This window comes from Suricata suricatta, chromosome 9, assembly GCF_006229205.1.
Source record: "Suricata suricatta isolate VVHF042 chromosome 9, meerkat_22Aug2017_6uvM2_HiC, whole genome shotgun sequence".
NCBI lineage: Eukaryota > Metazoa > Chordata > Mammalia > Carnivora > Herpestidae > Suricata > Suricata suricatta.
Genome location: NC_043708.1, coordinates 7,841,185 through 7,854,324, shown reverse-complemented (window position 1 = coordinate 7,854,324; position 13,140 = coordinate 7,841,185). Strand labels below are relative to the sequence as shown.

At 48.7% G+C, this 13,140-nt stretch overlaps 1 protein-coding gene and 1 long non-coding RNA gene across 2 annotated transcripts in view; one reads left to right on the top strand and one right to left on the bottom strand.

Annotated features, from left to right (window-relative positions):
• Positions 1–11,744: 11,744 nt before the first annotated feature.
• LOC115302933 lies at positions 11,745–12,972 on the bottom strand. Its single transcript, XR_003913725.1, has 3 exons — positions 12,539–12,972; positions 12,105–12,222; positions 11,745–11,830 (listed from the first exon to the last, which is right to left on the bottom strand). It is a non-coding gene; the product is annotated as an uncharacterized LOC115302933 (long non-coding RNA).
• An 88-nt stretch (positions 12,973–13,060) lies between these two features.
• C9H14orf132 (chromosome 9 C14orf132 homolog) overlaps positions 13,061–13,140 on the top strand; it is a 60,269-nt gene continuing 60,189 nt past the window's right edge. The window contains exon 1 of the mRNA XM_029952098.1: positions 13,061–13,137. The gene's annotated coding sequence lies outside the window, so the exon portion shown is untranslated. The remainder of the gene's footprint in view (positions 13,138–13,140) is intronic.

Here is a 13,140-nt window from a genome sequence, read left to right as displayed (position 1 = left end):
TGTTTTTAAGAACAAGAATATTTCTTACAGTATGATGATCAAAATCAGACAACTTAACATTAATGTAACATTATTATTTAATCTATGGAATTTATTCAAATTCATCAGGTGTCTAATTGTCCCTTCTGGTCATTTTTATTCTAATCCAGGATATCCTTTGGGGGTTAAACATGCATTTGATTTTCATTGCCTTTTTGTCTCCTTTAGCCTGGACTGGTTCATTAGTTCATCTTTGTTTTTCCTGACATCGTGGCATTTTTGTTCCATAGAATGTTCCTCAATTGGTGTCTTAGTCTGCCTGGGTTTCTGTAACAAACTACCATAGACAGGATGACTTATGTAGGACAGAAATATATTTGTCACAGTCCCAGGTCTGGAGGTCCCAGATCAAGGGATCATCCGATTCGGTGTCTTGTGAGGCCCCGCTTTCTGGGGTCACAGATGACCCCTCTCTGGTGTCTTTTCTTACAAGAGCACGCTGCCATCAGGAAGGCCCATCCCGCTGAGCTCATCTAATTCTGATTACCTCCCAAGTCCCTTTTCTCCAAATGCCATTTCATTTTAGGGCTCCACTATATAAACTATAAGGGGACATGATTTAGTGCAGAGCAACTACGGTATTTTGATATTCATATTGTCTCAGATGTGTCCATTGGAAATCCCTTTGGTTTCTGTGTCCTTTTTACATGTTCGTTCCTTCTTTCTTTCTTTTCTTTTCTTTTTTTTCTTTTCTTTCTTTCTTTCTCTTGCTCTCTTTCTTTCTTCCTTCCTTTCTGCCTTTTATTCTTCCTTCCTCTTTCCTTCCCTCCCTCCTTCCTTCCTTTCTTCCGTCCTCCCTCTCTGATTCCTCCCTCTTTCCTTCCTCCCTATTTTCTCTCCTTCCTCCCTCCCTCCCTCATCCCTCCTTCCCTCCCTCCTTCCTCTCTCCTTCCATCCTCCCTTCCTCCCTCCTTCCTTCTTTCCTTCCTTTCTTCCTTCTTTTTTTCTAACACTTGCTTATTCTTGAGACACAATTTGGTGTTATAGACACATGTTATGCTTTTCCTGTCCCAGCCTGAGGCCAGACAGTTTTCAAAGAAGATCTGGTTTCCTTCAGTGGGACTGGTGTTTAGAAATAAAAATCTAGCGATCACTGGGTTTTTGAACCCGGAGTGGGGAAACTCTGATGGGCTTCTCCAGAAGCTAGAAACCTTGGGAAACCCTTAGTCTCTTATCTGTAAAATACAAACATTTTCCAGTTGTTTTAACCATTTTATCTTTAGCTGTGGTGTGCTTTGTTCAAGGAAGCCCCATGGGTAAAATAGATGTGACCGGGGGAGTGTTTGAGAAAGTAATTGTTTCTGGCTTGTTGGGGGGCTGGGAAAACCTGAATAAGAGTGAAGAGGGTTTTGCCCCTTCCCTGCCCCAGTAGAATGGGCAGTCGGGCTCTGGGTTCCAAGAGGACTTAATGGGTTTTGTGTTTCATAATTAAGCTGGTTCTCCTCTTGGGGGGGGGGGGTGTTTATTTCTGAGCTTTGAGGTCATGAGATCAGAAAGGGCAGAGTTTGCAATTCTTGGAGTGGGGACCCCTGAGCTCTATTCCTAAAAACAGCCTCCAAGGATGGGGAGGGAGAACACAGGTACCGTGAAGTAGAGACTAGGTCTGCCCCCAATTGTATGGTCTAAGTAAGCTTTGGGATCTCTGGTATAAGCGAAGAGAGGGGGAGGGAGTCCGCCAGTGTTAGATACTAGACTCCTTAGAAACTTAGTGAGAAGAACTCAAACCTGGATCTGATTTGATTTTTTAAATGTGGAACTTTGTGGTTTTATGTGTTGGTTGGGGGCCATTACTCCTTAGCATATAGATAAAAGGAGAGTTTTCTTGTTGAAGGGGAATATCCAAGGCTGCAAGGAATGTTCCGTATTCTAGAAGCACTCTGCCGAGATCTGACATGCGGCGTCACCGTGCCCCGCCTGGGTGTTGCAGTGGAGACATCTCAGCACCTGGAATGCAAAGTTTCGTTTGTAAAGTGAGAACAGTGATAGTCCATCATAGGGTTTTTTATGAATGTTACATGAGAAGATCCAGGAAAAGTGCTGCCTATAGGGCCTGCTCCATAAAGTAGGCTGTTATCCTTGCTTAAGGATTGATTGCCTTATTTTTTAATTCATTCACGGGGCTCCAAGTTCTTTTTCTTTTCAGTGTATTCTTTTTTTTTCTTTTCAATGTTGATTTATTTTGAGAAAGAGAGTATGAGCAGAGCAGGGGAGGGGCAGAGAGAAGGTGAGAAAGAATCCGAAGCATCTCCTTGCTGTCAGTGCAGAGCCCAATGCAGGGCTTGATCTCCCAACCATGAGATCAGGATCTGAACCGAAACCAAGAGTTGGACACTTAGCTGACTGAGCCCCCCAGGCGCACCCTTTTCTGCGCGTTCTTAAAGCGTTGGCCTGCCCGGCCCACTTCCTGGTCTTTGCCTCAGGGTGTCCTACTGAGAGACACCCCAGGTCAAGGCTGAGGCCATCTTCAGGTTTCCCATAGGGAGTTCTCGTCCTCATACGTCACACATGTCAGCCAACCTTGACATCAACAAGGTGTGAGGGGTGGCCTTGGGCACGGATGTCTGAGCCACTGGCTCCCGCTTTGTGGTGTTTTCCAGAAAGGCGCCACCTTGCGTCGTTGTGGAAAGGGTTCCATGCCACGCGATGGGGCGCAGCTGGGTATCCTGGCATCCTGCCTTCTCTCGGTGCCGCACACCCCAGGAGGCAGGCGTGGGAAGCAGAAGAGAATCCCAGAACAAGGACCTTGATTCCCAGTAGTGGATATTATGCTAACTAGGTAATTGTTTTTCAAGCTGAAAATCATCACTTTGGGGATCTACTGATGGATTCAATCCAAGAGAGCCTCCATTATCACCACGGGTGGTGGGCCTGCTGACCGGGGCAGCACCTCTGTCCACTCCACAGCGGGGAGGACTTGGAAGCTTCAGGAAGAGGCCCTGGGCAATATTTGGCAGGCAGTGAGGCAGAAGATAGTGACGCTGAGGGTCCGTGTCCACATCACAGCACTTGGAGTCAATCAAAAACTATTTCTACAATTGCCACGGTGGTGACTGAAGGCGCAGAGGTAGTACGTGGGGCAAGAGAGGCGCTGTCATTCCAACACCTGTCTAGGTGTTCTCTCCAGACATTCCCCAGAGGAGCCTGGTGTGGCCGAAGGATCACCAGCTAGATGTCAAAAGACTAAGGGTCTCGGGGCGCCGGGGTGGCTCAGTTGGTTAAGCGTCCAACTTCCGCTCACGTCATGATCTCGCGGTTCGTGGGTTTGAGCCCTGCGTCAGGCTCTGTGCTGACCACTAGCTCAGAGCCTGGATCCTGTCTTCAGATCCTGTGACTCCTTCTCTCTCTGACCCTCCCCTGCTCACGCTGTCTCTCTCTCTCTCTCTCAAAAATAAATAAAAACATTAAAAAAAAATCTGAACAGGCTGGCAGGAGCAGACCAGGCAGGGTGGGAAAGCCATGCTGAGGAGGTCACACGGGGTCCCAAATATCACAAGAAGCCATGTGAGGGTATGGGTGGGGCCCCGATAAAGGTGCTGATTTCAGCTGAATTCTCACTGTCCTGTGGGCTTGGTGATATTAGCTCAATGTGACACAGCAGAGAAACCGAGGCTCCCAGAGATCAAAGCTGTCTGGGTAGAGGCAGAGGCCAAAGGTGGCTGTGCTCTGACCCTGGGAGTCCCCTAGGGACACATCCTACCCCTGGGGCGTTGGGGTATGAGGTGGTGGCAGTGAGCAGATCACCAGGTCGGAAGCTGAGTTCAAGTCCTGCCCTTCTGTTCATTTGCCCATGACTTTGGGGAAGTTGCCCCTTGGTTCCCTAAATGGCGACCCCAGGATGAGGACACCTCGCTGTGGCAGGGCTGCTGCCTCGAGTGGCCAAGAAGTGGGCACAAAGGAGCCTGGGAAACTGAGGTGCCAGGAAAATGGGAGCAGCCTGGGGGCAGCAGGATTAATGTCACCACCATCATGGTTCATTGTTACACTCTCTGGGAGAGGATGGGCAGTGGCTGTCGGGAAGGCGGAGCTGGAGGGGGACAGCAACCTGCGTCACAGCCCCTTCGCCCTCCCCTGCAGACCCGCCCGCCCCCCACCATTTCCTCCCAATGCAATCAGCACTTTAATTAAAATCCATTCATCAGACTCTGGAGGCGCAGCCAACAAAGGAAGCAGAAAGAGCCATTACCTTCTGGAGGCGGTGCCGGCAGCTGTGGAAGTTTCCTACGAAGGGGAAGGCGTGGGGATGGCCTGGCTGGGGGTCTGGGGAGAGGGGGACCCTGTCCTCTCTGTGTGTGACAGACACAGGCAGCCGTGCATGGATTTCTGACTACGCATTCCACCCCCCAGCTCCCTCTAGAGGACCCTGGTGTTGGGGCAGTGGGGGGGCTGGGATGCCTTTGACGGTGGGGGGCGGGGGGGGGCTGTTACCTTCCCCAGACTTTGAGACAGGCAGGCTGGATTTGAAATGCTTCTGGTTCGTGTACTTGGGAAGCTGGGGGCTTATTTTGGTTAAAATTGCCCTCTGGCTAGGGTACTCTCTCTGTCCCTGCTCGCTGCTCATCTAGTCCACCCTTGAAGGCGCCAGAGCCGGCCCAGCCCCCTCCACCCTCCCGCGTCCCACCCCCACACAGCTGAGGAGCCAGGGCTCTGTGAGAGAAGCAGAACGCGAGGCATCCATGCAGCTTGAATTTTTCTAGAAGACACGTTAAAAAAGCAAAAAAAAAAAAAACCCACCTAAACAGGTGAAATCGATTTTAATCATACATTTTGGTTCATTTTATCTGAAATAGTGTCATTTCAACATGTGATCAACACTGAAAATCATTATTTTGTTTTCAAAGCTTTTTTAAATGTTTGTTTATTTTGAGAGAGAGTGTAAGATTTAATAGATGGAGGCAGAGACAGAGGAAAGAAAGAGACCATGTTATGGAGCCAAGAAAGCCTTTATTGGGATCTTCGATTCCCAGGCGAGGTTCCGTGACCCCGGGAGTGGGGAGTCAGGGAAGTCGCGCCGGGTTTGAGGGGGCGGGGTTTTAAGAGTGAGGGGGTTCCGGGTTTGGTCTTGGGGGACAGATTACCAAGTAAGGGCATTTTAGGGTCATGGTGGGACAGGATAGGTTGCCTGCCTCCTCGGGGTGGGGGAAAACTGGAGCTTCATGATTGGCTGTTTCCAAATGGGGCAGGACATTCCAGGTCTGCAGGTGGGGGGTGGGGGTCGTCTGTGCACGGTGTTCTCCTCCAGCCCCCAGAGAAATGGCCGCTCGGTTGCCATCCCAAGGTGACTCCCAAGGTGACTCTTACAGAGAGAGAGAGAGAGAGCGAGCGAGAGCGCACACAAGCAGGGGAGAGGCAAAGAGAGAAGGAGAGACAGAATCCCAAGCAGTTTCCGCTCCCAGTGTCAGCAAAGAGCCCAGTTTGGGGCTGGAACCCACAAACTGTGACATCATGACCTGAGTCGAAACCAAGAGTCAGATGAAAATCATTACATTTTTATACTGTCTCCAAAATCCTGTGTATATTTTTAACATTTTACACTTACATCTGAATACAGACTTGCCAGATTTCTTTTTCCCTTTTTATTTTTATTTTTTCGAGTATAGTTGACACACAGTGTTACATGAGTTTCAAATACACAACATGGTGATGCAACATCTCTATACGTTATGCTCTTTGCCACAAGGTTAGCCACCATCTGCAACCACACACACTCTTACAATGCCATTGACGATATCCGCTATACTGTGCCTTTCATTCCCAGGACTTAGCCATTCCCTAACTGCACCCCACCTTCACCCCTTCGCCCCTTTTGCTCATACCCCCCACCCCCACCTTCTCTAGTAATCGTTGGCTTGTTCTCTGTATTTATAGGTCTGATTCTGTTCTTTGCTTATTCATGTCCTTTGATTTTTAGATTCCACGTATAAGTAGAATCACGTGGTATCTGTCTTTCCCCGTCTGACTTATTTCACTTAATAGAATACGCTCTAAATCCATCCAGATTATCGCAAATGGCAAGATCTCATTCTTTCTATGGCTGAGTAATATTCCATTGTGTACATATATCACATCTTCTCTATCCAATCATCTATCAATGGACACTTGGGTTGCTTCCATGTCTTGGCTTTTGTAAATAAGGCTGCAATAAACATAAGGGGGTATGTATCTTTTCAAGTAAGTGTTCTCATTTTCTTTGGGTAAATACCCAGTGGTGGAATTACTGGATTGTAGGGTAGCACTGTTTTGAATTTTTTGAGGAACCTCCATACTGTTTTCCACAGTAGCTGCACCAGTTTGCATTCTAACCCACAGTGCACAAGGGTTCCTTTTTTCCATATCCTTGCCAATGCTTAAGATTTCTTGTCTTTGTTTCTAGCCATTCTGACAGGTGAAAAATGATATTTCATTGTGGGTTTGATTTGCATTTCCCTGATGATGGGTGATGTTGAGCATGTCTTCATGTGTCTGTTGGCCTTGTGTATGTTTCCTTTGGAAAGATGTCTGTTCAGATCCTTTGCTCTTTTTTAGTTAAATTAGTGTTGAGTTGCATACGTTCTTTATGTATTTTGGACATTATCCTCCTACCAAATATACCATTTACAAATATCTTCTCCCATTCAGTAGGCTGCCTTTTTGTTTTGTTGATGGTTTCTTTCACCATGCAGAAGCTTTTTGTTTTGATGTAGTCCCAAGAGTTTATTTTTGCTTTTGTTTTCCTTGTCTTAGGAGACATATTTAGGAAAATGTTGCTATGGCTGATGTCAGAGAAATTACTATGTTCTCTTCTAGGAGTTTTGTGGTTTCAGGTCTCACATTTAGGTCTTTAATCTATTTTGAATTTAGTTTTGTGTATGGTGTGAGAAAGTGGCCCAGTGCCACTCTTTTGCCGGTAGCTGTCTGGTTTCCCCAGCACCACTTATTGAAGAGACTGTTAGGAGATGTGGGCTTGGCAATGGCCCAGGAATCCTGCTCCAAGTTCCCTGCTCCTTCCCATGCTGTGGGAGCCCTGCCCCAAAGAAGAATCAGTGAGTCCAGTGGGTGAGTTTCTGGCATCCAGCATTCACTCATTTTAAATATCAGCCCCAGTGTGTGTGCACCGGCGAAGGAAAGCTGGTAAGTCCACATCTTACATCCCCCTGCTTAATTTCATCCACCCATCTATTCAGCCATGAATGCTTATTCGCTCATTAGTCTGTTCATTTCGGAAATGTTCCCAGAGTGCTTCATTTAAGCCAGGCGTTTGCTAAGTCCTGGTGCATTACATGAATAAATAAGAAACCATCCTGTCTCTTGGTCTGTAATCCCCTGGTGAACTTATTCTCACAGAACATGTGTTTAAACTAGAATAAACAAGCAAATGAGCAATCCTTGTATGAATCTAGCAGCTTCTCTCTCCCTGTGGACTTTAACCTTCCTTCTCTCCATCCATCGGCAGCATACCTACTACGTGCCAGACGCAGTGCTGGGTCCTCTAGCCACCATCTCATTCAGTCTTCCATTTTTAGGGGTGAAAAATCTCTGGGACATCTTGCCTGATGGCGACCAGCTAGCAAGGGGCAGAGCCAAGATTCAAACCCTACTCTTCAGCCTCCCCAAATGGGGGGCTATGGATGCTACCGCAGCTCCTAGCCATTGCTGCCGAAGCTCTGTGCAGCTGTCTCCGCTCCTTTCTGGCACACAGTGCCCAGCACACCGCAGGTGCTTGGGAAATACACACTGAACGGATGAGCGGGATACCGGCTGAATGAGAGAAAGAATGAATGAATCCCTCATCACTTTATGATGATTTGGTTTTGCATTGGTCTGACTGAAGTATAGGTTCCTTATGGGCAGGAACCATAGACAGAAGGTAACTGGGCTCGGCATTGGCTGGATTTGGATTGAAATCCTGGCTTGGGACCATATCAAATCACATATTTGCTGGGTTCAAATTTTGGCTTGGATCATATCAAATCATATTTGTTGAGTGACCAGAGCGAGTTTCTTAATCCCTTCGAAGCTGCGTTTTTTTGAGGTTTGGAAGCACAGTATATGAGATTCTATGCCTAGCATAGTACAGGTGCTCAGAAATGCCTGTTACGGAGTGGAGATGAATTACACTTTTACAGCAGAGTCTGAGGGAGGCCTGGGGAAGAGGAAAGCTTAGTCCTGATGAGGAGGAAGGTGAGTCAGCACCAGAGTCTTCAGGGAAACGTGTACAATGCGGACGACATGCCTGCCTTGCAGAGAACGAGATTCATGAGGAATCTGCTTGGTGATCCAGACACTGGTGGGCTAAGGACCACGGAGCGAGTGGCCAGAAGAAGTGTGTCGTGCAGCAAAGATTGACAGACAGCCAGGCCTCTGAGGGGAGCAGAATTTCCTGTGCATTATTTGCCCCCTCCCCTCAAGCAGCCCTAAATTCTCTTGGCCTGCTCAAATTGGGGTGGGTCTGAGGCCATGTCTGCCCCTGTGATGTGCCTTGAAATATGTACCAGGTTGCTCAGTGGGAAGCTCATGAATTCTTAAACCCTTTTAAGGGCCTCCCAGGCAGGGCGGGCATCCCCTCCAGGGTCTCCATGGCCTCTGCCCTCTCTATCTAGGTCCTGGATGAGGCGAGATGACATGCCAAGGTCAGACCCCCCCTCTGTTGTGGCCTTCAGGCAGACAGCCTTTTAGGGAACTGAATGTTCTCAGTGCACGTGGATTCCATATCAGCACTTGGCATAAAGGCAGTCTGGAGACTGTCCCCAGGACTCAACCCTCTAAATGTGCTGTGTATAGATGCATCCCCTTCCTCTGTCCTCATGCCAAGTGGCCAGGACCTAGAGCATGCTGGTGCCTTGAACCCGGATGCCCAGGGCCCTGATTTCCTCTCTCGACAAGTAAATACATTTAGAAATGGAGAAACTCTATGGAAAAAAAATAAGGTGTTCTTTACATTTTAAGAACAGATTGCTTAAACTAGGGAAGGCTCCTTGGAAAGGGTGGCTTTTGAATTGAAACCTGAAGCATCAAAAGAAAGATCTGGAGAAAGATAGCTGCAGGGAGAAGGAATAGCAGAGGCATGTCCCTGTGGGAATCACCCTTGGGGTGTCCCTGGGACAGAAGGAAGCTGGGGTGGCCAGAGCACAGTGAGTGAGAGGGCTAGTGGGGTGTAAGGGAGGCAGAAGACTGAATCTGCTGGTCCTTATGAGGGCTTGGGGGAAAAGAGCAAGGAGAGCCCTCTTTCTAGATAGACACAGCCCCTCATCCATGCACAAGATTGCACAAGAGGGACATGGTTCAGTTTTAACACCTGCTTGCCCATCTGCCATGCCCCCTTGTGCAGTGCACTACATTTAGAATTGTACATGGAGGACCCGGGAAATGACGTTATCTGCCTGCGATGCAGCCGGATGGAAGGGGGAAATCATAGCTCGGTCCCGGCCAGGTTAAATCTGAGATGCCATTAGCCATCCAGGAGGTGCTGAGTCGACAGACAGATGTGCCCATCTGGAGCTCAGGGCAGAGGTCTGGGTGTGCTCGCTGGAGCATCACATGCTGGATGAGGTCGCCCAGGGAAAGCCCCAGAGTGGTATTTCTAATGTGCAGATTTTCCACATTAGTGGGAGAGCCCAACAAGGTGCTTCGGAATCAGAATTTAAGGAAGGGACATCTCGGTGGCTCAGTCAGCTAAGCATCTGTCCGACTCTTGGTTTCAGCTCAGGTCATGATCTCATGGTTCATGGGTTCAAGCCCTGTGTTGGGCTCTGTGCTGTCAGCTAGGAGCCTGCTTGGGATTCTCCCTCTCTCTCTCCGCTTCCATGCCCCTGTTTGCTCTGCCTCTGTCTCTCTCAAAATAAATAAATAAGCTTAAAAAAAGTAAGGAGGCCCTCCCAGGGTCACATAGTGGAGAGTGGCACGTGAGAGTGAGTGCCACTTTAAATTCATGCCTTCTTGGGACAGCTGGGGGGCTCAGTTGGTTGAGTATCTTGGCTCAGGCCATGATCTCATGGCTCAGGTTGTGATCTCACGGCTCATGAGTTCGAGCCCTACATTGGGCTCTGTGCTGACAGCTCAGAGCCTGGAGCCTGCTTTGGATTCTGTGTCTCCCTCTCTTTCTACCCCTCCCTGGCTCACGCTCTGTCTCTCTTTCCTTCAAAAATAAACACTAAAAAATTAAAAAAGAAATTCATGTCTTCTTAAATCTAGTCTTGGTCCTGGGTAATTCAATGGAGAAAAAGGAGTCATAACAATTAATGGCGCTGGCGTAATTGGACACCCATTTGGGACAGGAGAAAAAAAGAGCCCTACTTTTTCTTTCACACCATATATAAAAAAAACAAAATAGATTAGAGACCTAAACATAAAAGCCAGAAGTATAAGACTGGGGGCGGGGGGGGGGGGGAGTCGGGGAACAGAGAAAATCTTCATGACCTTGAGGTAGGCAAAGATTCCTTAAGACAAAAAGCATGAACCATAAAAGAGAAAAAAAATCAACTGTGTTTTATCAAAACTAAGAACTTTTCTTCAAAAAAACACCATTCAGAAAACAAAAACACCACAGTTGGAGAGAAAATACATACAGTATATATATCTGACGTAGGACTTGTATCCAGAACATATACAGAACCATTACCACTCAATTATAAAAGGGTAATTGATCCAATTTTTTTCATTGGGTAAAAGACTAGGACAGGCCCTTCACTAAAGAAAATAGACAAATGTCCAAGAGTGAGCAAGTGAAGGAGACGTTTCAGTGTATCAGTCAACAGGAAGATGCACATTTAAACAATGGCCACAAGAATGGCTTCCCTTTAAAACAAACCCAAGAGGAGGGAGCACCTGGGTGAGTTGGTCAGTTAAGCATCTGCATCCTGATTTTGGCTCAGGTCCTGATCTTGCCACTGGTGGGCTCAACCGCTGCCTGGGGCTCTGCGCTGACCATGGGGAACCTGCCTGGGAGTCTCTCACTGCCCCTTCCTTTCTTTCTCTCAAAATAAATAAATAAAAACTTAAAAACAAAGGGCAGTATCAAGTGTTGGTGGGGACAGGAAAGAACTAGAACTCACATGCATGACTGGTGGGAATGTAAAATGTACGAACGCATTGTAAAAACGGTTTGGCAGTCTATCATAAACACACAACTTAGAATTCCAATTTGAAACCGGACTCTAGATGTCTATACAAAGACTTGTACGCCAGTGTTCATAGGCATTTGAGTCATGATCGCCAAAAACCTGGAAACCCTCCAAGTGTCCATCAGCAGGTAAAGAGCCAAACTAACACCATGACAGGCTCCAAATAAGCCTCAGAATCTAGAAGGCCTAAGTTTCTGTTTCCCCAGGTGTGACTCAGCGCAACAGACAGAAAAACAGCCCACCCATTGCCCAAGCAGACCACCCCTAGCCGCTGTTTTAGTGAGTCCGCTTAGTTTTAAATTAGCCAGTCACCCTGCACCCTGCCAACCCCTGCCGATGTGCCGCCCAATCATCTTGTAACCCCTGCCCCTCACCTCACCCTTCACTTTATCCCTCACCCCTATTGTAATGAAAACGCTGCTCAGCTGATGATGGGGGGGGGCTCTCAGCAGGGATCCACTGTGTTGGTGAGGTCTGAGAGACCAAGCTTAAGCCCAAACAAACGCCCTTTGCTTTTGCATGTGTGACTCGGACTCCCTGGTGGTCTTGGTTTTGGGGGACCCCATAATCTGGGCATAACACAGGAAAAAAGATAAAAACAACTGTGGTCCATCCATACACGGGGACTGTATTCAGGAATCAAAATGTCACCACCTATAGACACCACAACGTGGAAGACTCTCGAAAACTTCAGCCTGAATGAAAGAAGCCAGACAAAGAAAAGAATACAATCTGTATGACTCCAGAAATCTAGAAAAGACAGCTCTAACCTGTAGCGACAGAAAGGTGGGTGGTGGGGGCCGACGTCCAAGGAGCAAGAGGGGACTTTCAGTTAGGGGTGAGTGGAAGGTTCTATATAGATTTTAGTTCTGGTTACAAGGGTGTATATATCTATCAAGACTCATTGACCTATACATGTTAAATAGGGACATTTATGTAAATTACACATCAGTAGAGGGATTTAAATACTTCTCAAGCTTTTGTTGACAAGCTTCTAAGTCCTCTGGTCCATCAGTGAGTGTGGTAATATCAGAATGTTTTCCCTCTTCAAGGACGCTGGTTTAACAGTTCAGTTCATGGCCAGGACCTAATGGGAATTAAAAATGGACTGAGCAATTGCGAGTGCAGGAGAACTGGGGCCCAGAGAGGAGAGGATTGTCTAAGGACACACAGAACCCGATACTGGTATTGACCACAGGGTGTTGGTCTGGGGGAGGTTTGGGTTTAAGAACATGAAAGCAAAACAAGCCAAGAGACAGAGGTCTGTCCAACATCGGCTCACCTCTCACCTCCCGTCCTGTCTTTCTTCAGAGCAGAGGCCTAGGAGAGGTCAAGGTGCCGCCCCCACCCCCACCCCCCTTCCCGAGCAAGGCCAGGCTCGCCAGGCGGATAAAGGCACAAACCCCTGGTCTGCAGAGAACCTTCCAGGCGAGACACCGCTCCCGGGAGCACAGTCTTCACGGAGCCCCGAGGTCACCTCCTGCAGGTGTCACCAAGCTTCGTCCTTGCCCACCTGACCTCGCCGGCTTCAGTGAGGGTCAAAGAGCGTGAATGTCTTATGGATCCTAGAAGTTCTGCTCTGCTCGGGACATGGAGGCAAGGCAATAAGGAACAAACCCAGCTAGGACTGAAACCTCCTTCTGCAGAGTGCCAGGGCCGGGGACACACCAAGCTGGGTCGTCCTGACCCAGACCCGCAAGCCCCGGCGCAAGGCACGCCAGCCCCACGGGGCGCCGACAGCGCTGTACTTGAGGTCCCGCTCCCACCAGCTGGGCGACCTCCGGCCTCAGTTTCCCCTTTCGGGCCCCCACGCTGGGGTGGATCCAGAGCGAACAAGGCGTTCCGTCGGGCCCCGCCCCCGGGGTGGGGCTGGGAGCTGTCACGTGGTGGGGGGCTCCCGGGCCCCCGAGCCCCGCCCCGCCCCGCCCCCCGCCTGGGCCCGATCTCGGTCTCGGTCTCGGTCTCGGGTGTGGAGCGCGGAGCCTGCGGAGGCCGCCACGCCGGG